The sequence below is a fragment of the Pseudorca crassidens genome, chromosome 4, assembly GCF_039906515.1.
Source record: "Pseudorca crassidens isolate mPseCra1 chromosome 4, mPseCra1.hap1, whole genome shotgun sequence".
Taxonomy (NCBI): Eukaryota; Metazoa; Chordata; class Mammalia; order Artiodactyla; family Delphinidae; genus Pseudorca; species Pseudorca crassidens.
In genome coordinates this window covers 136,952,056-136,979,512 of record NC_090299.1, presented here as the reverse complement: position 1 = coordinate 136,979,512, position 27,457 = coordinate 136,952,056, and the positions used below count along the sequence as shown (strand labels likewise).

General features: G+C 40.2%; 1 long non-coding RNA gene across 4 annotated transcripts in view; it reads left to right on the top strand.

The window, feature by feature from the left end:
- Nucleotides 1-14,687: 14,687 nt before the first annotated feature.
- The window catches only part of LOC137224002 (uncharacterized), a 117,043-nt gene continuing 104,273 nt past the window's right edge, over nt 14,688-27,457 (top strand). For 3 of the 4 annotated variants that reach the window (XR_010943175.1, XR_010943176.1, XR_010943178.1), the window contains exon 1: nt 14,885-15,203. This is a non-coding gene — a long non-coding RNA (uncharacterized lncRNA). Of the gene's footprint in view, nt 14,859-14,884; nt 15,204-27,457 lie in introns of those variants that run through there. The other variant, XR_010943177.1, reaches the window with a different exon arrangement.

Here is a 27,457-nt window from a genome sequence, read left to right as displayed (position 1 = left end):
AAGCAATCTACAGATTCAATGCAATCCCTGTCAAACTACCAATGGCATTTTTCACAGAAGTAGAACAAAAAATTTCTCAATTTGTATGGAAACACAAAAGACCCCGAATAGCCAAAGCAATCTTGAGAAAGAAAAATGGAGCTGGAGGAATCAGGCTCCCAGACTTCAGACTCTACTGCAAACCTACAGTAATCAAGACAGTATGGTACTGGCACAAAAACAGAAATATAGATCATTGGAACAGGATAGAAAGCCCAGAGATAAGCCCACGCACATTCACTTTATTTTGATAAAGGAGGCAAGAATATACAATGGAGAGAAGACAGCCTCTTTTCAATAAGTGGTGCTGGGAAAACTGGACAGCTACATGTAAAAGAATGAAATTAGAACACTCCCTAACACCATACAGAAAAATAAACTCAAAATGGATTAAAGACCTAAATGTAAAGCCAGACACTATAAAACTCTTAGAGGAAAACAAAGGCAGAATACTCTATGACATAGATCACAGCAAGATCCTTTTGGACCCACCTCCTAAAGAAATGGAAATAAAACCAAAAATAAACAAATGGGACCTAATGAAACTTAAAAGCTTTTGCACAGCAAGGGAAACCATAAACAAGAAGACAAGACAACCCTCAGAATGGGAGAAAATATTTGAAATAAAGCAACTGACAAAGGATTAATCTCCAAAATTTACAAGCAGCTCATGCAGCTCAATATCAAAAAAACAAGCAACCCAATCTAAAAATGAGCAGAAGACCTAAATAGACATTTCTCCAAAGAAGATATACAGATTGCCAACAAACACATGAAAGGATGCTGAACATCACTTATCATTAGAGAAATGCAAATCACAACTACAATGAGATATCACCTCACACCAGTCAGAATGGCAATCATCAAAATATCTACAAACATAAATTCTGGAGAGAGTATGGAGAAAAGGGAACACTCTTGCACTGTTGGTGGGAATGTAAATTTATACAACCACTATGGAGAACAGTATGGAGGTTCCTTAAAAAACTAAAAATAGAACTACCATATGACCCATAAATCCCACTCCTGGGCATATACCCTGAGAAAACCATAATTCAAAAAGAGTCATGTACCACAATGTTCATTGCAGCTCTATTTACAATAGCCAAGACATGGAAGCAACCTATTGACAGATGAATGGATAAAGAAGTTGTGTGTGGCACATATATACAATGGAATATTACTCAGCCGTAAAAAGGAGTGAAACTGAGTTATTTTAGTGAGGTGGATGGACCTAGAGTCTGTTATACAGAGTGAAGTAAGTCAGAAAGAGAAAAACAAATACCGTATGCTAATGCATATATATGGAATTTTTAAAAAAAGGTTCTGAAGAACCTAGGGGCAGGACAGGAATAAAGACGCAGATGTAGATAATGGACTTGAGGACATGGGGAGGGGGAATGGTAAGCTGGGACGAAGTGAGAGAGTGGCATGGACATATATACGCTACCAAATGTAAAATAGATAGCTAGTGGGAAGCAGCCGCATAGCACAGGGAGATCGGCTCGGTGCTCTGTGACCACCTAGAGGGGTAGGATAGGGAGGGTGGGAGGGAGACGCAAGAGGGAGGAGATATGGGGATATATGTTTATGTGTAGCTGATTCACTTTGTTATAAAGCAGAAGCCAACACACCATTGTAATGCAATTATACTCCAATAAAGATGTTAAAAAAAAAGAAAAAAAAACTATATAAGGTAATATGCACAGGTTCTAGAAATTCAAAGATTACGACATGGATTTCTTTGAGGAGAGGGAGGGCATGTGTTTAGCTTACCACATCCTACAATTCTCAAGTGATGAGAAAAGCCAGATTTGATCGGCTCAGTGGTAGGAGAGAACGCCATAAAATTTGACCCATTAAAGATACTTCATTTTAATCCCATTCTATCTCCTCTCTGTCTTCCAAGAATGAAACACGGAAGCCAGACAAGCAATTACAGCTCTCTGCTGCAGCAGCTTCTTATGATTGTCTTTGTGGGAGACATCTTAAATAAAATCAGAGAGCCATGCCGAAGAATCTAAGTTGGAAATGGTCCTATGCAGGAGGAAAGAGGGTAGGGAGGGGAAAAGGGAGAGAATAGTGAGAAGAGGGAAAGAGGACAGGAAGGAGTAAGACCTATTAGAGGAAAGAGAAAATGTAGAAGGTACTTCGGATTTCAGTACTTAAACCAGGGTTTTAACCGTTTTGACTGAACTGACCATATGTTTATAATTAAACATAATTAAGTATTATAATACTTTATAGAAACATTAGATAAATATTATTTATATGGAATTACGTGTGTGGACACGGCTTGAGAAGAAGAATCAAATGCCACCTCTTCTCTGAAAGTTTTTCTGAGTTGCTGTGTAGAATGACTCATTCTCTTTTGTTTGCTCCCAGAGTACATTGCTCACTTACCTAGAGCATTGCATCGTGAATGTGCATTGCATATTTTTCTCTCCAGTAGATTATGCACTTTATGAGAAGAACTCTATCCATATAACTAACACTTACTGCTAACTTGCTATGTACCAGGCATTTCGCAAAGCACTTTGCATGTATTTAATCCTCTGAACAGTCCTACAAGATGCATATTTTTATTCCCTTTTTTTTTTTTTTTTTTTTTTTTTGCGGTACGCAGGCCTCTCACTGTTGTGGCCTCTCCCGTTGCGGAGCGCAGGCTCCGGACGCGCAGGCCCAGTGGCCATGGCTCACGGGCCCAGCCGCTCCGCGGCATGTGGGATCCTCCGGACCGGGGCACGAACCCGTGTCCCCTGCATCGGCAGGCGGACTCTCAACCACTGCGCCACCAGGGAAGCCCTATTCCCATTTTAAAGATGATAAAGTCAAAGCATGGAAAGTGGAGTATTGTCAAGGTCATACAGCAAGAAAGAGGTAGAGCTGGAATTTGAAAGTAGGCAGTCTGGTTCCTAAACCTTCACTTGTAAGTAATGTAATCTGTTATGCTACCCTGCACCAAACATATAATAAGATAGTTCAGTTACTTCAATTATTCGTGGTCAGATTCTTTCAAAGGCTAATAAATAAACAATTTCTGTAACCTAGCTTTACTGCAGATTTTTTTAAAGATTTATTTTAAAGGAAGGCTCTTGCCTTACTCTTCAGGTTACATTTTTTTGCCAACTCAGGAAAAGTATGAAATGCCTCTAATTAGATGCATCAAAGAATGTAAGATGTTGTGATAACCTCAAACTTCAAACAGGTTCCATTGATGTTAGAGCGAGGAGAGAAAAGTTAAAATAAAGATATCATTTTAAGTTTTTGTTTCCTAATAGATATAATTTATTTTGCAGAACTCAAAAATGGTCTCATAGGGCCAAGATGTAAATGCAATCTACACACTGAATAAAAGGAAGTGGACAAAGTAGAATTTGTGGAAGGACTGAGCCACCATATTTCATTCATTGCCACATTCAGTAAACATTTATTGGGTACCAATCTGTTTAGAGTTCTCCAAGGAGAAACTCCAAATGTAAGTTGCTGAATAGTATATCTATTTACCTTTGTACCATCAGGAAATCTGGGAGTGTCACCCTGTAGTTTGAACTTTGGTGATTTCTTAGATGACTTACCTTTTTTTCTTAGAGACGCTAATAGCAACTTGAGGGTAAGGATTGTGGCTCATACAATTCCTGCTTTCTGATGATACCTACAAGGGCTATTCTCATAATGGTTGGTCAATAAATATTTACTGAATGGATGAATGAGTGGATCAATCAGTCCATTGAGAGAGTTTGACTATTCGCAGTAAAAAATAGCAAAGCGCATTAAATCTTACTAAGTTAGAACATTGGTTTGATTCAATGATCTTTAGATACTGTCAAGGACGTCATCATTTTCCTCTCTTCTACTTCACATTTGCTTTTCCTCCTTTTCTTTTCTCAGTCTTTTTTCCATTTATCTACTTTTCACTTTTTTTTCCTCTCTTCCAACTGCTAAGAAGTGTGTCCCCATGATTTCTGTCATTAACCAAATAGATATCTGTGTTTATGGGGAAAGAAATGGAATAAAAAATGTGATTTTGATTTTAAATTACTTGGGTTTGAGATGGCAATGAAGTGTCAGGTACTTATCATGTGGAAATATAAATTAGGAGAGAAGTTGAGGCTCGAACATAGATTTGGAATTTATCTAGCATGAAGGTAATATTCTAAGGTGTGTGAATAGATGTGACCACAGTGCCTTAACCATGGCACCAGAGTTTACTCTGAACAGTAGCTCTGCTACTCGAATCAACACCACCAACAGCAAGGCCCTTACTAGCACTTACTATGTCCCAGGATTTTTTCCTCCAGATACACAGTTAATTCTCACAGCAATGTCAGTACTAGTATCTGATTTTGCAGAATGCCTGTGATTATTAGTATTATTCATCAAATTGCTATTCATCTAATTTCCTTTCTTTTTCTGATTGTGTGATTCAGGATAAATTACTTAACTCTCTGTCTCGCTATATATATATGTATACATATATATAACACACACACACATATATATATAGTAATTTTCTGTTTCTATGATCTGATCTTTGTGTTTTCATTATTACCATTACCAAAACTCAGATGCTTTTTTACTGTTACTTAATTTTATGCATAACATAATTTTATTTATAAATATATAAGAATGTATATTTATCTTATCTAAACCTCATAACACCCATATGAGGTAGATTCTGTTATTAGTCCCATTTTACATATGAAGAAAACTGAGGCTTTGTGAGGATTATTAACCTGGCCAAAATGGCAGAGCTAGTCAGGTGAAAGTAAAAATGGTGTGTTTCTGATCACAGCAAGTAGTAACATCTATCCACTTATCCAGACCAGAAACCTGGAGTCACTCAAGATCCTTTCCTCCAACAATCTCTGCATTTCACTGCCTAAATGCATCTTGTGTCCATTCTATCCTCTACGTTTCTGTTTGTATTGTTCAAATTCCTCTCTGTAGTGTCCAGTTTTGCCCTTATCAAACCTATCAGTCATGCCGTTGGCAGAGTAATTTATCTGACAAAAATCTTTGCCATTTATTTGCTTTTTTTGTTTGTATAGTATGTTTAGTAACCCCAGTTTACCACATTGATGCTATAGCGCCCTGTTAGAATCAAGCCACACAGGTACCCAGGCAGCACAACCATAATTACTTCACTTAACTTCTTAAGATGATTTAATGGATTCCTATGGCAGTTAAGATGAAAATTTAAATCTTTCCATGGCCTTCAAGCCCCTGCTGGTGCCCTCTGCTTGTTTCTCAGCCTCGTTTTGAACCACTTGCCCTCTTGTCCTCACTCCAGCCACAAGGGCCTTCCAGTTTGTGGGAGCTGCTACACTGCTTTCTGCCTCAGGGCCCTTGAACATGCTACTCCCACATTTGGAATCTCACATCTCTTCCTCCCTACTTGGGACACATGTGCATTCAAATGAAAGACCGATTGAAATAAAATCAGTTTTATTATTGTTGTAATTCTAGGATCTCACAGAACTGTGTCTCTTTCAGAGTACTTAATTCAGTTTAAATCATAAATATGGTAATTTGTTTAGTGGCTTCTTCCTTATTTCTTTGTTGGGCAAAGGCCATGACAGTTTTGCTTATCACAACAACTGCACAGCTGTACTGTGCATATATGAGGCACTTAATAAATGTTAATTGAATGAATATTCTCTCTAGTATTCCTGATGTTTTGGGTGACTTTATTCTTTTTTCCTTAGAGAATCATTTTCAACAGACCATGTAGAATAAATGGCAAACTGAGTTTTCTGATTGTAAAGAAACTTTGATCTCTCTTAAAATACACACACACACACACACACACACACACACACACACAGACTCTACAAGGAGGAAAATGCATGGGGAGAAGGCAGATGTTTTCATAGTTCCTCCAGTTTTCATTAAATTTGGGATTTTCTCACTGAAGGAATCCTATTTCCTCTACCATACTTGGTTCTGAGGCATTAACTACCCCCTCTCCTTCTTTGTATTCTGTGCCAAGAGGGAAAAATTCCCTTCCTTTATTTACTCTTAGCCTTTTGATATTTTCCACCTAAAAAGAATTGTCTAAGGAATAAGGAAGAACTGAAATAATTACTGGAGTTCCCAAGGAACAGCTAGGTTGCTGAGCCCAGGTTCCCTCCAGCTTGAGGAGGGCAGATTTTTTTCCCCCTCTCATCACATCTCTGATCCATTGGTAGTGGCTGCCTGGAGACATGTGTAAGAGGGATTCTGAGGGCACCGCCAGCCTCAGTGGGAAAGTGTACCATGATTAATTCATTGAACACATACTTACTGAGTGCGTGCTATGTAATTAGCAGGGCTGGCTAGGGGCGTGGGAGTACAGAGAGTTGGCAACCTTGTTAGCCTTTCTCTACACATGGAGGGCAGATACAATTCTGTAAGCATCTTGATTATTCTCTGTCAGCTCAAAGCTTATCCCTCTGTTACATGGCTTTCCATCACCACTGTGACTTCCTGACCCCAGAAGCAGGTCTAATAGTGAATTTTGTTTTGTTGCTAGACAAACAAAATTTGTTTGTCTAGCAAAAAAACAAAGGGAATCAAAAGCCCTTTCTTCACTAAAACCCCCTAATTTTCATGACTTGAGACAACTGTAAACCATCATTCCTCTTCCTTTTTTTTTTTTCTGCTTTCTCTTTTGAGAGACAGACTTTGCTCCCATCTAATTTGTACTGACAGAATCATGACCCTTATTGAGGGCCAGTGAATAATCTGGACCTTAATTCTTGAGCTGTGGTAGAGACTTCTAACTGTTTATTCAATATCCATTTCCCTTTCTTTCTTATCAGGGATGACCAGTAAGTAGCCATTGGGTGGGGATTTTCACACATTTTGCACTTTCAGTCTTTCTTGCTAGAAAGTGGATGTGATGGCTGGTATTTCAGGAATCATCTTGTGACTCTGAGGCTGGAAGTCATGATGGCAAAGCTGGAAGATAGTTGGAGCCTGGGTCCCTGCTGAACCTGATGGGGCTACTCTTCGAGCTCTGGACTACTTACTTTCGGGCATCATTTTACGTGAAAGAATAAAACCCTAACATGTCAAATCTACTGTAGTCTGGTTTCTATTATTTACAACTGAATGCAATTCCTAGCAATATGGGTTCTTCAGCTCTGATTTCTCCCTGATTCTTTTATTGTATGCTTATTCAGGTGAGACCTCACTCTTCACCCAGGAAGGACTATTACATTCATGTTACTCTCAGATTGGAAGTTCCATGAGGACAGGGAATGTGACTATTTTGCTCACCAGGGTTTCCTCAGTGTCTAGCACATTGACTGACACATAGACGTTGGCTCAAAAAATATGATGTGTGAATGAATGAATAATAACATACCTTCTTCAAATACAAGTCATAAAATATTAAAAAAAATTAGCAATCATACAATTACTAGAGAGCCAATCTCTCAGTGATTAACTGAATGTTCTTCTTACCTGAGGGCCAACAAAACTATATGTGGTTATAGGTTTTGTGGAATAAGAAAAAAATAATGCTTGACGTTAAAACACAGTGTAGTTTGACATTTGATAATTTGTAAGAAATTTGGTGTTGGCATCTGTATACTTTAGTTATAATAATAATGTTTCTTTAATGTGTCATAGTTTAAGAACATTTCACACACTCCCTGGCTTAGAGAATAGAAAGTATATTTAAAGTTTTCCACAAGGTGCTCCTGCACTTTATAACTTTAATATTTGCTGAGTGCTTCCTACATGATCAACTGAGTTATCATTGTTTTATATGCACTAACAAATTTAATCTAACTGATGGTCGAGAGCCATGTTATTCCCGTCGTATACTTGAAGAGACTGGGTTACAGAAAGCTTAAGTAACTTGTTAGTCTTAAAGCTAAACAAGCTATATGATACTTTATTTGATATTTTTTGGTGATGTGTACCTTTACTAATTTGTTTATCCATTCATCAAACAAAAATTATTGTTTGTTGATTGCTTGCTTGATTAATTGAATAGTTACTCAGTGTCAGGCACTTGGCTAAGCTCTGGGAAAGTAAAAGTATTCCGTTCCCCACATTAAGGTGCATAATGGTCCAATGTAGCATGATGAGTGCTTGATACAGAGGTTGGATAGAGAGGAAAGGGCAGATTCCAGAGGCTTCCAGGAGAAAATGTCACCTTACAAGACAATCAAAGTTGGCCAGATAAAGAATGGGAAGAATGGTGTTCCAGAGAGGAACCTCCAGAGAGAGACAAATATCATATGATATCACTTATTTGTGGAATCTAAAAAAATGATACAAGTGAACTTATTTACAAAACAGAACCAGACTCACAGACATAGAAAACAGTCTTATGGTTACCAAAGGGAAGGGTGGAGGGAGGGATAAATTAGGAGCTTGGGATTAACATACACACACTATTATATATAAAATATTTAAATAACCAACAAGGATCTACTGTATAGCACAGGGAACTACACTCAATATCTTGTAATAACCTGTAATGGAAAAGAATCTGAAAAAGAATATATATATATATATATTTTATATACATATACATATATAACTGAATCACTTTGCTATACACTTGAAACTAACACAACATTGTTAATTAACTGTACTTCAATTAAAAAATGTTTTTTTAAAAAAAGAGAGGAGGGCTTCCCTGGTGGCGCAGTGGTTGAGAGTCCGCCTGCCAATGCAGGGGACGCGGGTTCGTGCCCCGGTCCGGGAGGATCCCACATGCCGCGGAGCGGCTGGGTCCGTGAGCTATGGCTGCTGAGCCTGCGCGTCCAGAGCCTGTGCTCCGCAACGGGAGAGGCCACAACAGTGAGAGGCCCGCGTACCGCAAAAAAAATAAAAATAAAAAAAATAATTTTAAAAAAGGGAGGAACATGTGCAAAAGCATAAGAGTGAGGAAGTGTGGCTTATTTGGGAAACGAGAAGTCCTTAATGTGGTAGAGGCAGAGTCTGGAATGAGCAGCACAGAGAGATGGGGCTCTTGACTGTGATCCACTGCGGCCAGGTCATCAAGGGCTTCTGCTTTCACCCTAAGCGAGCTCAGATACTATTCTGTAAGTGGCAAGGGCCCCCAAAAAGAGCACTGTAGTTACCTTTATATTTCCACAGAATAATTTTGACCGAAGTATGGAGGCTGGCACAGAGAAGAGTAACACCTGAAGTCTCAGGTAAAGGTGAATGAATTAGGTTCCTACCATACTGTTGGAGTTCCAATTTAACTGGAATGAACTCCACTGCAAATTTTGAACACCTATCATTATTTAATGCTGAAAAGCTTCATACCTATGAAACATCTGCATGTGGTCAAATATTTCAGATAGGGTCAAATCTCTCTTTTCCACTCTAGGGAGAAGGAACAGAGAAATGCATAACACAAAGTGATAGATAATGTCAACTAGTTAATTCTATATGTATGCATATTGATTATATATATGTTTTTTATTATTTTTGAATTTAGGAACTTCTAAAGTCTTAAAGATTTATTCCCAATCAAACAGCAAAGTGGGCTAAAGAGAAACCCTGGGACAGGCCCAGGAACACCCCACTCTTCTATGCTGATCTTGGCTTTGCATCGTAGCCTCCGGCCATCATATTCAATTCTGGGAATTGCTGGCTGCCTTCTCAAAAGCATGCACCAAAATAGTGTTTCTCAAACCTTCTGTGATTGAAGTATTATATTCAAAATTGCAGTCGCCCCAATTCTTCTCTGTAGAATATGAAATGAGTAAGGGAAACGGGAGATATTAAACAGATTAGTCAGTGGTATCCATCCTTGCCTTCCTCCTTGTGACCAGAGTAGGACTTGGATTTATAATTCTTTATCTGTAGCTCCAAATCCAAAAAGCTGAAAAACTAAAGTGTTTTCATGGCCAATTTGGTAGCAATACCTGACTAAACCTGAACTCATGTGGTCATAAAACCCGACCCAAGCTGATGGAAGTCTATTTATAATCTGCATTTCACTTGGTGCGAAGAGTCACACGCTTTGCTGCAGAAATATTCACGTGTTTGATATTGTTTGCAGTGTTACCTAATATCCTGAATATGCACTTTATTGCCTTTTTAATGTTTCCTTAATTTGTTTTTATTTTGAGACTTGTAGATCTGTGTGCAGTTGTAAGAAATAATACATGTAGTAGGCGCTGCACCTAATTCACCCCCATGGTAACATTTTGCATAACTATAGTACAGCATCACAACGAGGAGATTGACGTTGATACAATCCATGGACTTTCTTTGGATTTCACCAGTTTTACATGCACTCAATTTCATTCCTTGCAATTTTGTCACATAGAGATTCGTGTGGCCACTACCACAGTCAGATGCAAAATAGATCCTTGTTCATCACAAGGATCTCTCCTGCTACCACATTACAGCCGCAGCCACCTCCCTCATCATCCCTCTCCCTAAACCCTGCAACCACTTTTACGTTCTTCATCTCTACAGTTTTGTCATTTCTACAATGCTAAATAGAGTTATACATTGTGTGATCTTTTGTGATTGGCTTTATTCACTCAGCATAATTCCTTTGGAGATCCACGCAAGTTGTTGCATGCTTTGTAATATCTGAAAATTCTGAACTCCAAAACACATTTAGCCCAAAGGTTTTAGATAAGAGGCTGTGGAGCTGCACTGAGAGTCTGCTGCTGCAATTAGAGCCTTGTCTGCTCTTTGAACCACTGAGGAGCTAGGCTGGCAGGACCTGAGGGGCTGCGTTCTCATCAGTGAGTGGGGTCTGGAGATAGTTTGAAACCGACGTTTCTGGTGTTCGGTTTGAATGCAGCTCCCGCCGCCCATGTGACATTTGTCTCCTGTTGCACCCTAATTATTCAGTGTTCACAGTCATCTGCCTTACTTGCCTTTGCCTGGGTTTCTCACTCATCGCACTTCCCTTCTGGGCCTAAATTCTAACCCTAATTTGCAATCTGCTTTCCTTAGTCTTGTTTCTATCAGTCCCTTTCCCTAGCACTGCACCTGGCTTCCTATATCACTTACATTGACTCCACTCAGCATGCAGATCTGTGACTCAGGGCTCAGATTTCAGCCCTTGCCTGTCTCAGGGCTGTGTTGTGTTCTCTCTGCCACTCAGATTTCAAGAGTTGGATACAGGGTCTTCCTTGGAGAGCTTCCCACTGTGGATTCTCATCATCGTTAGAGTGAGTTTTGATGTCCATAAAATTAAGCTTTAGAAGTATAGTTACTGTTTATATTCTAAAGTAAAATTTGCCCCATTTAAGCTGATATTCAGTTCAAAAGATAGTTTGGTAAATTCTATAGTGGAAAGTGTTAGGATTCCTTGGTGGCACAGTGGTTAAGGATCCTCCTGCCAATGCAGGGGACATGGGTTTGAACCCTGGTCCAGGAAGATCCCACATGCTGCGGAGCAACTAACCCTGTGCTCCACAACTACTGAGCCTGTGCTGTAGAGCCCGCGAGCCACAACTACTGAAGCCCACGCTCTTAGAGCCCATGCTCTGCAACAAGAGAAGCCACTGCAATGAGAAGCCCGTGCACTGCAACGAAGAGTAGCCCCCGCTCGCTACAAGAGAAAGCCCGCACAGCAACTAAGATCCAACACAGCCAAAAATAAATAAATAAAATTAATTAATTAAAAAAAAGAAATTGTCACTAAGTGTAATAAGGTAATATTCTGTTCTTGACAATTGACTTATGCACATCTCTGAGAAGTGCGGGTGTGTGTTCTAAAATGGCTAAAATGGCTAATGATATTTAGGGAAGAGGAACCATGGAAGAATGGCCCAAAGAGGGGAATTGATCACATTTGTCTATGCATCCCACTTCTCTTTCCAGCCTGCTGCAGTGGAAGACATCAAAATAGTCAATGTTATGATGTCATTGTCCCAGTCAACCTTGATTTATTTATGTCTTCCTTTTGGAGAAAGCTAAACTGAAGAAGTCATTTTAGGATCACCAAGATTTTATTTCTAGCCCTACAACTATTATAAAAACACACTTTCTGGTTAAAAGCAAAAAATCATTTCTAATAATTCATAGAATTTTTTCAGGTGGTACAATTATTTGGGAAATTTCTAGATGTTTGAGTGTTTCACGTTTCCATCTGGTGTCTGCCGTTGTGCGGAACAGCCTAGCATTGTTCTGTGATACTTTTGGTTAGCTTTTGGTTAGCACTGACTTGCCAAAGTTTCCTGTTGGGAATATCAATAGGGTCCACTAATTTCCTGATGAAATCAATTAAGAATTAAGACGAGAAAAAGAAATGGTAATATCTAATTCTGACTTACTTTCTCACCTAAGATATTGTTAGTCCTTTTCCCAAAGAGAACAAGCAACATGGATTTGGAAACTAAAAAAGAAAATAAGGGTAATTTGAGCAATCTTTTAAACATTCGTACAAAATAAATGGGAAAACTAAATAAGAAAGCTATGTATTTTTTAGGGTGAATGAAGAAAGGAGAAAAAAGAATAAACCAGTCTTTCCCTCTTTAGAAATGTTTTCTTTAAGTCTTTTTGTCTCAATATCCACCTGCCAAAATTTTTTGACAACTGAAAATCATCCCATTCTCCTTCAGAATCTTCCAGAATAGCATTGCAATGAATTCCTGTCAATGATTTTTACTTTCAGTTAAAACCATTTTTCTTTATGCAAGTGCATCATTAGCACTGAAGAAAGAGCCACATTGATAGGCCTTTGCTTTTACTTTTATGTCAAAACTACTTCCTGAAAAATAATTTTCATGTACTTTGCAAATCTGTCCACAGTTGAAAGAGTCATCAAATATATAAAATGAAATGCACACAAGGCAGTGCATGTGTGTGGCTGGTGACCCATAATGGAATGGTGAGGTCAAGTTAAATGAACATGGAAAATAAAGGCTGAAGGGTTTCTATTTTTTTTTTTTTTTAGCTTAAGCTATAGACATAAATGTTTGTTGTGGTTATGATTAGTTTATCTCAAATATTTAAATCACCACTTAAAGGCGACCTTAGAAGCTCATCACTCTTGGGTGCTCAGAACAGTGGCGGCACAGAGTGGGTGCTGAATAAATATTTACCGACCAAATGCATGCATGAATGAAGATCTCGGTATTTATTCTCTCTCAATCCTTTAAAAAAATTTGTTATGACAGTCCCAGAACCTTGACCAAAGCAAATATTTAATTTCTGAGTTTGTAACTAAACGTCGATTTATTTTGAAAAGTGTTTGGGAACGCTTTGCTTGTGGAGTGTTAGTTGCACATAATGTAACATCAGCCTACGTTTCATAGCTGCAAAAGTAAAGATTTTTGCTATCTGCTTTAATTATCTAATTAGAATTCAACAAGCGATGTAGAGGTTGCCCTTTGGGGCTCATTAAACCAGCAGCGTTACGAGTGTTGCAACTGAAGAAAACACATTTTCGAACGGAGACCCTTGCTGCCGAAAAGTCCTTTGCTTACTACAACGCTGCTCGCGAGGAGAGAGCGGCCTTGGGCCAGATGGCGGGCAGGTACCCCAGGCGAGCAGGAGGTGCGGGGCCGGCGCGGCGGGCGGCCAGGCGGGATCCGCTTACAGCTCGCTGGGACGCCGCGCCCCGCGGCCGCAGCAGCGCGGGCGGTTCGGCGTGTTGATGTACAGGGTCAAAACAGGCTTAATCTTTTGAGCTGGCTGACCCCAGCTTCACTGAAGAAACAGGCTGAATCACAACAGTCTCTGGATTGAAATCTTAGCTCCGATGGAACAGGGGCTTTTACTGTTGATGCTGCTGCAGTGTTTGCTCCTAAACCTGGGAATTCAAGTGTTTTAAGTCTCCAGGGACTTCGGTTGAAATCCTTCTACCAGCTTGAAAGTCTCACAGTTGTTAAAAGAAAAGGAAAAATCAAACACACAAAGCCACAAGCCCTTCACATTTCCTTTCGCTGGCCATGGAATCATACTCATTTGAAAACAGAACACCCAGCTTATCTTTTATAAACTGAGACTTTTGTTATTTTTTTTCCTGTATTTTAAACACGCCCTGATTGCCGTGCCATGCATTCATCTCTTAACCAGAAAACAAAAGAGATATTTTGCACCTTGACATAAAATGCCAAGTTTTGATAACATCACAATATGCTACTTTATTACAAAAGGCCAGTTCTTCTATGCTGAGTTACACTTACTATCCACAAAACCACTAGTTGTCAACATGTCTTGTTCCAAAAGGTTGGATTTTTAAAACATCCAGAAGACATTTGTCATTTTGAAGCTCCTGACTGTATGATGTGCAGCTGTATGAAGGTTCTTTTCAGCATTTGAAATGGTTCTGTGTAGTCAGGCCCTTACTAAGATGAAATGCATTTCCATGTGAATTTATTGGGGTTTGCAGCCACATACTCCTGCCTGCCTCCTTGATTTTGGCTCTACTCACAGCTCCTTTTATTGGTTTTTGGCCGGTTGCTGAGGGCATATGTTTTGGACTTTTCTTGCCTGATTTGTGAGAGTCTGCTGACATCCAGGAAAGTGCTGCAAAAAACCTGTTGCTCATATCCAAGCTTATGTGTTTCATGGCAGAGCCACTAGCCCTGAGCTCAAGTTTCTTGACAACAAGTCTTATTTATGGAGAAACAAACATAGGCAGTATTTTGTGGGACTATGCTGTTCTCTTTCTGGGAGTAACATTTGGCGTTTCTCTGCAAAAGGGCAAATAGTTTTTTAGACATCTCATGTTCAAGGGTGTGACAGAGGAAGGGACATTGCTGCTGATGGTGATGATAGCTGCCATTTACTGAGCAGACACCAAAACCCAAGCAATTTGCATTGACTCATCACCGCAGAATTGCAAGGGAAATGCTGCTGTTCCCATTTTGAAGATGACGAAACTGAGGGTAAGCAGCATTCCCAGAATCTTACGGAGTGTTGAAGGCAGGATTCAAACGTCGGTCTTTTTGTTTTTAAAGTTTATGTTTTTTCCCCAAAGAAACCTGAGAGGCAAATACTGCCTTTGATTTTTCAATAAAGAAAATTTTGTTCTGAAGTTGCCATTCTATTTGATGACAATGTTTAAACGTACACTATTTATAGGAGTTGGTGCCATGAGGATGCAGTAACGGCTAAGGTACTGTTCCTGTTCTTTAAGGACTCATAGACTGGAGCAGTGGCTGCCGACTCGCAGTGATCTTACCCCTCCAAGGGACATTTCTGAAGGTCTGGAGCCGCTTTTGATTGGCAAGGTGGGTGAGCATGTTTGGAACTATTGGTATCTAGTAGGCTGAGGCCAGGCATGCTGCTAAAATCCTACAATGAATCCAGATTTGTTTTTGAGATACCGCTATTGAGATACAGCGGTCTAGAAGAAGAAAATCACTGAAAATATGGTCAGATTTATGCTGTACCATTAATGATGGTGTGGTAGATTGTATTATTTGTCCAAAACATTTGCTGACACTCTCTATTGGGACCTTCTGTGCGGGAGAATGATACCTCTTGCCCCATTAATACCAGGCATGGCCATTTGACTTGCTTTGACCCATGAAATATGGGTAGAAATGTAAAGAGCCGTTGTGTAGTTTTGCCCTCTCTCTTTTCCCTCTGTCATAAGACCATCAGGTTCCAGGCAGGGGCTCCTTCATCTGGGACCTCAAACGAAGGCAACATGGAATAAGATGCAGTCTACTCCAAAGACTGGAATCATAAGCAAGACATAAACCTTTGGTGAAAGCCTGTGAGGTTTTGAGATCGTTTGTTACTGTAGCATAACTTAGTCCTTGCTGACTAATGTGGATGTAGTTATTATTTCAACAGGTCAGGATGAGGTGGGATTATAGTAGGCGAATAACCTAGAAGAAAAGACTGGAGCCAGGGTATGCTAGACAGAAAAGGGTGGATTTTAATTTTATGTGTGGGAAGTTTAGTAGGGGTGAGAAAGGAAATTAATTCCAAGAGCAGAGGGAAAGATGATTCAGATACAGGGGGGCAGGAAATCAGTTAGGCTATGATAATAGTAGTCCCAGTGGGAGGAGCCAGAGTCTGAACATGGGCAGAGTCCATGTACGTGAAAAGTTGGAGGCTTATGAAAGAGTGATTGGGAAAGAAAAAAAAATTAGTGGGCATGAAAATTTATTTAGTATGGACAATGAGAAGATGATTCAAAGATGATATCAAGATTTTGAGAGTGGTTATCTTGGAAAAAGGTATCACACAAGAACACATTTTGGAATGGATAGGATAAATTTCATCCAGAGCTTATTGAGCTTGGGATAAAGATGGACTTGTCCAGTGGGAGCTGTTCAGAGGCGTTGGCTGTGAGGGTCTGGACAGTGGGAATCGTGGTGAGATTTACATAGTTGGGCATCATCCTTGCGTAAAGGTGCAAGTTGGACAATATTATCTAGGGATAGTGGCTGGAACTGAAAGTGGAACTTAAGGAAAAGGGGGTTGGGGGTTGGGAAAAAATAAACCTGTTGGGAGGAATGTCAGACATGTAAGTAGAAAATGCTGCCGTGGCTGGCTGGTAAGGAGCTATGCTTGGAGCTGGCAGAGGTGTAAGGAGGCAAATTAATGCCTTAATGCCTACTCCTTGGTTAACTGTGAAGTGCTTAAAGGCCTTTGCTATTATTCTGAAGCAGTTAAGCTTTGGATAAAAAAAAGTAGTCCAGAGTTATAAGGTAAGGAATTTATAAACACTCATAACAAAAATGTAAGTCTGAAGTTTTCCTCTGTGTAAAAATGAAAACCAGAATAACAGTAGCACTTACTTGAAAAACATTCTTAACTTATACTTGGAAGTTTATAAAGTTTTGAGCTTTATTATGTCTTTGCTATGCCTACCAGTTAGAAATGAGTTTACTGCATTTTTTTTTTGTTTATTTACCGGTTGTATTCTTAAGTAAAAATGTTCTCCATTCGATTATGACACATTTATCTTCCGTCTCCGTTTCCACATCTCAGGGCAACCTAACTAGCAGATGTTCACAGCCATAACCGAAGGTCTGAACTTCTTGTCCATGCCCTTCTCCACCCCCTCCAGGGTTCACAGGCAATGCATCCTTTAGTTTTGAAGTTTTGCCGAGGCAGCTCGATAGATTAAATAGGTTGGTGATATGCTACGTTTCCTAAGTCAGACCACCATCTGTTTCTCTTCCTCTGGCTTCACACTTCAGTGTGTTAGGATCTTGGGACATCACGGCAGAGAAATGCTCACTTAATGGTCCATCATCAACCTGCTGGTGGCTGCAGGAATTACAGACAGACTGCTTAAGAGAAGTCACCGGGATGCGTGAGATTGCCTAGGGAGAGAAAGCATTAAGCACGCTGGTGTTAAATACCTCTCATCTCTGAGAAGATAGCACTGCTTTCTTCTGAAAGCAGCACTAACCTGAGTGATTTCATCTGGAGTAATAATTTCCTTTCATTTCTCAGCCTAAGCAGTCTGTCATTTTGTATTTACTATAAGAAAAAGTTTAGGGCCTTTCTCAGATATGGAGAGTTTAGGACATAGTCCTCTTTAGGCATTTATCAAAGTATTAAATCAGGCTAGTCTTTTGGAGAGCTTGCAATTTACACTAGAGAAGGCTGTTTAATCGTTTATTTCCTATGCTTAAGCCATCTTATAGCCATCAGTAAAACATCCTCTCTCATGGCACAGTAAATTGGAACTGTGGAATTAAGTTATGGAGCCTCATGTTTCCAGGTCCTCGAGATGCAACCTTTATCAGGAGTTCAGCATCCTCACGTGCCTGCTGCAGCAACCCATATTTTGCTTCATGCTTCCGACCTTTCCTTTACATCCCTCTGAAAATTTTGTACACATTGTAACGTACGTGGCAGTTCCTTGGCATTAGCAGCAGGCTGCTAATTCGGTCAGTTAATTCCTGGAAGAGATTACTGGGAGATGCCATCTTAATGTGCTTTATTCTAGGGATGTGCATTTTCCTGTTAATACAGACCTTCTGGAGACATAGAACGTTAACACAAGTAGCTTTCATTAGCAGAATAATGTTCAGGAAAATGAGGGAGATATTTTTTGAGAAACCTTATAACTCCTTTTAATTATACCACTTTAGTGATCAGCAGCTTTGCCTCTCCACTCCGTATGTGTAAAGAATAATAACTGAATGCCATTTTAATGTGGGTTGAGCAGAGATAAAACCAGAACCCGTGATTCACATTGTTGCATTTTTAAAATTTTATTTTATTTATTTATTTTTGGCTGTGTCAGGTCTTAGTTGCGGCACGTGGGATCTTTCGTTGCAACACACGGACTCCTCTCTAGTTGTGGCACGCAGGCTCCAAAGCACGTGGGCTCTGTAGTTGTGGCATGTGGGCTCAGTAGTTGCGGCGCGTGGGCTTAGTTGCCTCGCAGCACGTGGGATCTTAGTTCCCCGACCAGGGATTGAACCAGCATCCCCTGCATGGCAAAATGGATTCTTAACCACTGGACCACCAGGGACATCCCAACGTTGTTGCATTTTAATTATTGATTAAGGGTAATCAGATGATTTAGCTTTAAGCAGTTTTCCAGATTCAAATTTGTCCATGATCATTCACAGTATAAACACTTTCTGAAGAAAGTGAATAATTCATAAGACTCAATCAAGACAGACAAGGAGAAGCACGAGGGCAGGTCCTGGTGAGGAGGGTGGAGTCTCTAATCTTGTGATTTGCGTAGTGATCATCACTGCTTCTACTTCTCCGCCTTGGCAGAACAGTAGGGATGATTTGGCAGGTCTGTGGGTGGTGGCGGAGTGATGTACCACTCTTGCGCTTAGAATGAAACTAGGGAAAACTCGGGGAGATGAGGAAGAGAAAAATGAAAGGGCTATGCCCCTCCTGAAACAGTTCAAGAATGGGGCTTGGGCCAGGAAATAGCTGGAGCCAAGGACTGGGGAAAGGGCAACGGTGAAAATATCCAACAAATGCCAGGAGCAGGGGCTGGACAGGAGTCCGGAGTGACTCTCCGTGGCTGGCTGCTTCACTACTGGAGGAGATCTGCCCTTTGCCTGTGCTTTGAGACCACGTGAGATTCCCCCACGAGCACACATCTTTTCAATACCCAGGCCCTGTGCATCTTTGGACATCTAATGGGCTAGGAGAGGGGCTCAAATCTCCACATTTTGGAGGCCTGAAGGGACAGATGGGAGTGTTTACTTCTACTATCTGCAGACGAAAAAAGGGGATTGGATGGGTTAACTTACTCACTGAAATTCTCACAGAAAGAAGGAAGAGTTAGTATTTGAGCAGTGCATTTTTTAACTTCACAGCTGGGGCTTTCTACATGTAATCTGTTTTGTTATAATTGCAGAAAATACCAATGCAGCAAATACTAGAATATAGCTAGAGGTTCTCCTTATGTGTCTTCTCTGTTCTCGGCTGTACATATGTTCTGGGTCCCCCTTGTGGTGGCTGGAGTGGACTAGGCAAGGGTGTTGCACGGATGGGTCCACATGGAGGCCAAAGGGTCCACATGGAGGCCAAAGGGTCTACATGGAGGCCTTAAGTTCTCAGGTAAGCTGGATGAGTGAGGTGTTTTCTTATGACGCTGACAGCATTCAAGTTGAGAGAATTTATTTCGTGGTCTAAGAGTAAGGCAGAGCTGTCTGAGGAAAATTGAAATAATCAGAAGAGAATTTTCTCAGACTCCCACCACCCCATCTAACCATGAATAGCAACTGTACCATAGGCTGCCGTCCCACCTCTTCCATAGATACACTTCTGTGCCCTCAATCTCTCCACTTTTTCACAAGATCCCATTAACTATCTACCAAAGGACATCACTCCAGCCATTCGTTCTTCTCTCTCTGATCAAGTTTTTACTGTCTCCTGATTCGTAGCAAAAATCACACTTTCTGTTATTGCTCCCATCTTTAAAAATAATCTTCCCTTGACTCCACTTCCTCTTTTAGCTACTGCCCTTTTGTAGCAAACATTTTAACTTCCTTTCTTCCTATTCCTTTTTCAACCCACTCCACTTTGACTTTGTCCCAGACCACGCTACTGAAACTGCTCTTGCCAAGATCATTAATGCTAAAGCCCAGGATGGATTCTCAGTTCTCATCTTAACCTGTCAGCAGCAGCTGATACAGTTGATGCCACTCATCTCTCTGAAACACCTTCTTCACTGGGCTTCTAAGGCACCACACCCTCCTAGTGGGTTTTATAACATGCTAGACTCTCCTTTTCTGCTTTGTTGCTTCTTTCTCTTGTCCTTGACCTCCCACAGTCAGAGAGCCCCAGGGTTCAACCTTGATCCTCTTCTCTGTCTATGTTCACTTCCTAGATGCTATAATTCAGTCTCATAGCTTAAAATGTCACCGACCATCCAAAGACTTCTGCATTTCTCTGTGACATCCAGCTCTCCTATATTAAATTCTCTAGTGGAAATCTCCATTTGAAGGTCTAATAGACATCTCCACCTTTATACATCCAAAAACTGAACTTTTCATCTTTCTCCTAAAATTTGTCCCACCTGCACCTTCCCCCAGTTCAGTCCATGGCAGCTTCATCCTTCAAGGTGCTCAGGCTGAAAACCATAGTTAATCTCAACTCCTCCCTTTTGTTCATATCTCGCATCTAAACATTCAAGAGGTCTTGTTTGCTCTACCTTCTCACCCCCTACACTGCCACAACGCTGGTGTGACTGAATCATTGCTCGTCTGGATGACTGCGGTAACTTTCTAACTGGTATTTCAGCTCCCATCTTTTCCCTCTAGAATCTATCCTCCACATGGCAGCTAGAACAGTGCTTTAGAAACATAAATCAGCTAATGTTGCTCCTCTGCTTGAAACCTCCAATGGATTCCCATCTTAACTGGAGTAAAAACTGAAGTCCTTACCAGGCACCATTACCCTCAGAGCTCATTTCCTGCTACCCTTCCTTGTCTTACTCCCTTCTAGGCAAACAGTCCGTAGGGCTTTTGCACTAGAACACTTTTCTCCCATATAGCCCTGTAGCTAACTCCTTCACTACTCCTTCACTCTTTCAAGATTTATTCAAATGCCACCTTCCCAATGAGGCCCGCTTGACAACACCACTTACAACTGTAGCTGCTTCCCCCTTATTCTCAGTACCCTTGAATCCCTTTACACCGTTCTATCCATTCTTTTTTTTCCCCATAGTACTTAGCACCTTTCAACGTACCTTATAATTTACTCATTTATGATATTGTCTGTCCCTTTCTAGCATGTTAGCCCCACACAGGGCACGGATTATTGTCTGTTTGGTTCACTGATGCTTAAAGTGCTTAGAAAAGGTGCTCGGTATATAGTAGATAATCAATAAATGTTAAATAAATGAATGCATAAGTAATTTACGTTGCCAGGGACAAGAACTATCATGAGGTCAGAAGCTGGGAAAATTAGGAAATGGAGGAGGGAAACTGGAGAAACAGGATGAGGACCACGGACAAACCTAAGATGGCAGGTTTTGTCTTGTATTGTGGCAGTTGGGTGTGACACATGTAAGTTACCATGCAGCACCGAAAACCTAGTTTCTTCACAATTCTGCATAGGCTGTGGCTTCCAGAATGTCTACTATTTTGACTTTCCCCTTTGCATACATTTTAGTTTGTTGGAATCCCTTTTAAAAATATGATGCCACAATGAAACACAATATTCCAGATATACTCAGACCAGCATCCCATTTATATCATGGGTCATCATCTCCCTTTGTCTGAACCTGCATGTTCAGTAATGTAGTCAAAGAGATCATTAACTTCCCCGGGTTAAATGACACATGACTCAGAATGAGCCTGCTTTCAACCAAACCCACAAGTTACTTTTGTTTATTTTTTCACACAAACCACACTTCAACAAAATCTGCTTAACTCTATTCTTTTAACCTATGTGTATGACTTTTATATTTTTTCTATTTATTTTCTCTTTTCAGTTTAGATCCATTATTCTTACCTGTCAAGATCACAGTTCAGTTTTTTAGTAAATGCTCACAACTTTTCATTTTTGGAAATCTGACAATTAAAAAAAAATAAAGATTGTTAAGTATTGATAAAATGTTGGCCTGGACAGAGTCCTTGAGAAAACCTACACCAAACTATTACAAACCTTTATTTCCATAACAACAGGATCTATTTAATACTCAGGATATATAGGTTTAAGCCAGCTATTTCTTAAGCTTACCCACAAAACTGTTACTGAATAATTTTTCAGATGCTTTGCTGAAATTTAAATGTACTATGCCTATAGGATTCTGTTGATTTTCCAGTCTAGCATTTTGACCAAAAGATAAAATGAGGCCAGTTTGGAATACTTTTGTTAGATAAGCCTGTGTAGCCTTTTGGGGAGCCCCTTATATGAACTCACAAACCATCTTTTGTTAATTCTGTCTTACAGTCAGGCTTACTATCTCCTATTTGAAGATTTGATCTTCTCCATCACAGTGACATTTTACCTTTGTTTATTTTGTGACATATTTGGTAGGAACAATTCATATACTCCTTCTGGATGACAGGTCCTTGTCATTTAAATTTTAATATATTATTTTCTATAAACGCACATATGAAAGCTTATCATACAGATCGTAGTGTCATTTTTCTTTTCCTGTTTTGCCTGGCTCTCTTCTCTCCTTATCCCTCTTCCTCCATTCACACTGTCCATTTGCTCCTGCTGTAAATACTCCATATTGATGCCTAGTGTACATATTACATATTTCCATACATTTTGCACTCATATAATCACAGATGACTTCCTTGATGAACTCTTAGGTAGCCTATTTCAAAGAGAATCAGTTTAATTATCCTTCCCTGAGAGATAATATTACCCATAAAACTGTCCTAGAAGCATCTGTTTACTTTGAGACCCCAATCTAAAAGTAATAGAATAATTCATTTATCCTTTCACTCAATAAGATTCATGGAGCTCCTGCTGTGTCCCAGGAACTGTGCTAGGTTGTGCAGCAATTCTGAGACTTGCCAAGATATTGTGTTTAATCCACCTCTGTATCTTTTCTTTCGCCTCTGAGGAAAAAAAATCTCTCCTGCTTAGTAGGCCTCCATTTTGAACTGATTGTTTGTATCCTCTCCAAATTCATCTGTTGAAGCCCTAACCCCCAACGTGGCTATATTTGGAGAGATGGCCTCTAAGGAAGTAATTAAAGTTAAATGATGTCATAAGGGTGAGGCCCTGATCTGGTAAGATTAGTGTCATAAGAAGAGACACCAGAGAGCTCTCCCCAGAGGGAGATAGAACCTACTGGCTAAGAAACACAGATTTATACCCCAGATTTTTGTGAGAGGGAGAAGGGGAGAGAGGTGGTGAACAAAAGTATACTCTGTGGTATACGAGGGAAAATATCTTCATTTAATAACATCAATAAAATTATAGTTATTCATTAGATGAATACTGTTACCTATGTGTCCCAATTTCTTTCAAGACTCAAACATGCAGATTTCTGCTACAATATTCAGCAGGATTAAATATTAGTGTATTATGAGCCAAGTTGTGTTCCCTTTCCCCCATCACCCCCCATCACCTTGGAGTGTGACTGTACTTGGACATAAGACCTTTAAAGATGTGATTGAGAGGGCTTCCCTGGTGGTGCAGTGGTTGAGAGTCCGCCTGCCGATGCAGGGGACACGGGTTTGTGCCCCAGTCCGGGAAGATCCCACATGCCGCAGAGCGGCTGGGCCCGTGAGCCATGGCCGCTGAGCCTGCACGTCCAGAGCCTGTGCTCCGCAACGGGAGAGGCCACAGCAGTGAGAGGCCCGAGTACCGCAAAAAAAAAAACAAAAAAAAAGATGTGATTAAGTTAAAGTTCGGTCATTGGAGTGGGCCTTAACCCAATCTGATTGGTGTCCTTATAGGAAGAGGAGATTCTGATACAAAAAGACACATCAGCAATGTGTGTACAGACAAAAGCCTGAGTGAGGGCACGGGGAGAAGGAGGTCCTCTTTAAGTCAAGGAGAGAGGCCACAGGAGAAACCAAGCCTGTAGACACCTTGATCTTGGACTTCTAGTCTTCACAACTGTGAGAAAATAAATTTCTGTTATTTAAGCCACGCAGGCTGTGGTATTGTGTTATGGCAGCCCAGGCGGACTAATACAGACAGGATATAAGGATTGCATTTGTTTTGTTTTTCTAACCCTCCCTTCTCCTAACGTTTTGCAGGTACTGCAGTTACCTTCTGGTCCCTTTGCTATTTAGGGAAATTGTTCTGGTCTGCTCTCAGATACCCTGAGCACAGTATTATTTCTATGAGTATTAAGTACTGGCAAATCCATGTGAAGAATGTGATTCTCCTATGTTAACCAAAAAGCTGGCTATCATGGCATTAACCAGTCATTTTGAAAAACATGTAGAGTACAACATTCTATCTCTTAAAAATCTGTTCTTCCGAAACAATGCATAAGCTTGCCTAGGACACACTCTGAAAGCACTTTTCATTTATTATCATTTATCATTCTATTTACTTGAATTTTCCTTCCAGGTTCTGCCTGTAATATTCTCCATCTCCTTTTTATAAGGACAGAATTACAGTGTACCCCTCCTGATGGTGGGAGGGTGGTAGAAACAGATCCTAGAACGAGCCTTAACTCTTAAACCCACACTCAGTCTTCAAGGCCAAGGTGACTCAATGTAGCATGCAGAAAGTGAAGCCAGTGTCCAGGATTGGGGCATGTGGTATTATAAATAAATAAATAAATAGATGATAGATAGATAGATAGATAAATAAATAAATAAATAGAGATGGGAAACAGCTGGAGTGACTCAGAACTTATTCTCTGGAGCCCAAATCTTCTTGGGGTTCCTTAGCTAAATTCCCACACTTAGTGAATTTTTTTTGAGCCAGCTTCTAATCTGTTCCCTGCTTTACCATGGAAGCTTTTGCCCCACAGCTGGGGCTCATTTGGTTTGGATATTCATCTATAAATTGCTGTCAGCAAGGAACTTTAGGAGCTAATTGGTGAAAGTAACCTAAAAAGGGAACGCCAGAAGGGAACCAGAGAGACTCTGAATTTTCATCCTTTCTCTTCCCCTAAGCATTGTGTTACCCCTTGCCAAGAAACAACTAGCTTTGAAGCTTGAGTAATCTCTCTTATTTAAAAGCTAAAAGCCAACTTAGATGAGATGCCATCAAATGAAAGTATGTTTCTCAGTCTTGTAGTTGAAGAGTATGGAGTGGATAGTGTTTGTGATTCAAAGTCCCACTTGGACGCACTTCAAAGAGGGACTCCAGGCAGGACTGCTAAAAGCTCCACCAGCACCAGGACATACAGATTTCTAGTCACTGAGGCCCGAGCTCAGTTTCTGCATCTGAGGAGGATCATAATTGCTTTCCTTTTAATCTTCTTTGCTGCTGATCAAATGGAGGTCACTTCACAGCAGGACATAGGTTCAAAATAATAAGAGAAAAATTTGTAGTGATTTGATTTTCCTTAAAAAAAAATCTTTGCAGTGATACTGAAGCTTAACAAAAGTGCAGGAATTTAAACTGGAATAAGTGAGTTCAGGAAGAACTCAGATGATGGAAAAGCTATTCTGGCATCTAAGAACTGGTAGTGAAACAGGTATAGTAGATGTGAATGTCAGTTCACAAGCTAAGGTGTACAAATGTAAAACTTTCCATTTTTATACAGCAGCTAATTTTTATCTCTAGATTCCACTCCATGAAGGTCATGTAACTTGATCTCAGTCTATTCAAGGTCTTCAATGCCCAAATGGCTGCTCAAGGTCACCTGTATACATCCCTCAAATAGGCAGTTTTGTGGTATCCATTATCCAGTAAGGATGCGGTCATTTGCTCGTATGTCTTGCCATCTTGATGCCTCTTGTGCCTATGCCTAACCTATTAGCTCCAGCAGCTCTGTTTACTCCTTTCATGTAGAGTCTGGAGCACAAGGACTCTCAGGCCACTTGACATGGCACACGAGAAATCCTCCCCCAGGTATTTAATCATACCATAGAGACGTACCTGTGTTTTGCCCACTTTCTTCTTTCTCCTAAATACTAGACCTGCATTTAAACACTGCATTCATTCCATTTTTAGGGTCTTTTTCAAAATATGAGTACAGGTTGAGTATGAGTAGAGCGCCTACTCTATGCAAAAAAACCCAAAAGCCAAAAACCAAACAACTAAGCAGAATAAAACTTCTTTAAAAAAGAACATATTTCTATTATAGTGGCTTATATTGTCAAATGTAAGAAACATGTGACAGTATAAATAATTAGTATGAGAAAAATGTGATGGATTTTGTGACTTTAAAAAAGTGCATCGGGGCAGGGTGTGAGGACACTAGGAGGATTCTTGGGGGAGAGGAGTCTTGGTCTGGGCCTTGAATGAGGTATAAATTTCTGCAGGCAGATAAAAGGGGATTGCAGGGATAATGGGCATTCCAAGAAAATCTAGTGGTTTATCCTGGCTCTAGATCTCCAATTTAGATGACTTCCAAGAAGCACAGGCAGACTTAGGGTCAACTTACAAGTTGGAATATAACACATGGGGTTTGAGTTTCTTTGAGGTTTGAGGGTGTCAAGGCCAGCTTAGGTGTACCTCAAACAGAGCCAAAACTCTAGATTAGTTTCAGAGCTCTCCTGATCTCCTGGAAATGCTCCTGACCACAAGACCAGTCTCTGGGTCAGAGCAGATGAGGAGATCAGGAAGCCCTCCCCACCAAACCTCCCACCCACTCCAGATGGAGTTTATAATTGCCCCTGTCCCAGCCACCTCTTCAGCCCTTGCTCATCTCCCTCATTGGAGTCATCACATTGCTCACTTTGTTTACAGGGTCATCTTTCCTCCATGCTCTGGTCTCTTTGAGAACAAGATTCTGTTTTATTCTCAGTGCCCCTTGGTGCCTTCAGCATCTAGTACTTTCCTAGAACCTAGCCTAGGAGGAACTCAATTAATTGAGTGGAAATGAAGAGACACCACTGCCAACTCAACTCCCTGCTAGTCTTTACGGAGCTCTGTATTTTTATATAGGTTGTTATGAATCTCATCTAGCTCTTGTGGTAGAAAGTGGGTTGAATTAGATATTCTCTCTTTTTCCCATTTATTTATTTAATTAAAAACTTTTATTTGTATACACTTTTTACAGGTTACTTTCCATTTACAGTTATTACAAAATATTGGCTGTATTCCCCGTGTTGTACAATACATCCTTGAGCCTATCTTACATCCAATAGTATGTACCTTCCACTTCCCCATCCCTTTGTTGTCCCTCCCCCACTCCCCACTGGTTACCACTAGTTTGTTCTCTGTATCTGTGAGTCTGCTTCTTTTACATTATATTCACTAGTTTGTTGTATTTTTTAGATTCTACATATAAGCAATATTATGCACTATTTATCATTCTCTGTCTGACTTCTTTCCCTTAGCATAATGCCCTCCAAGTCCATCCATGTTGCTGCAAATGGCAAAATTTCATTCTTTATTATGGCTGAGTAGTATTCCATTGTATATATATATACCACGGCTTCTTCATTCATTCATCTGTTGATGGACACTTAGGTTGTTTCCACGTCTTGGCAAT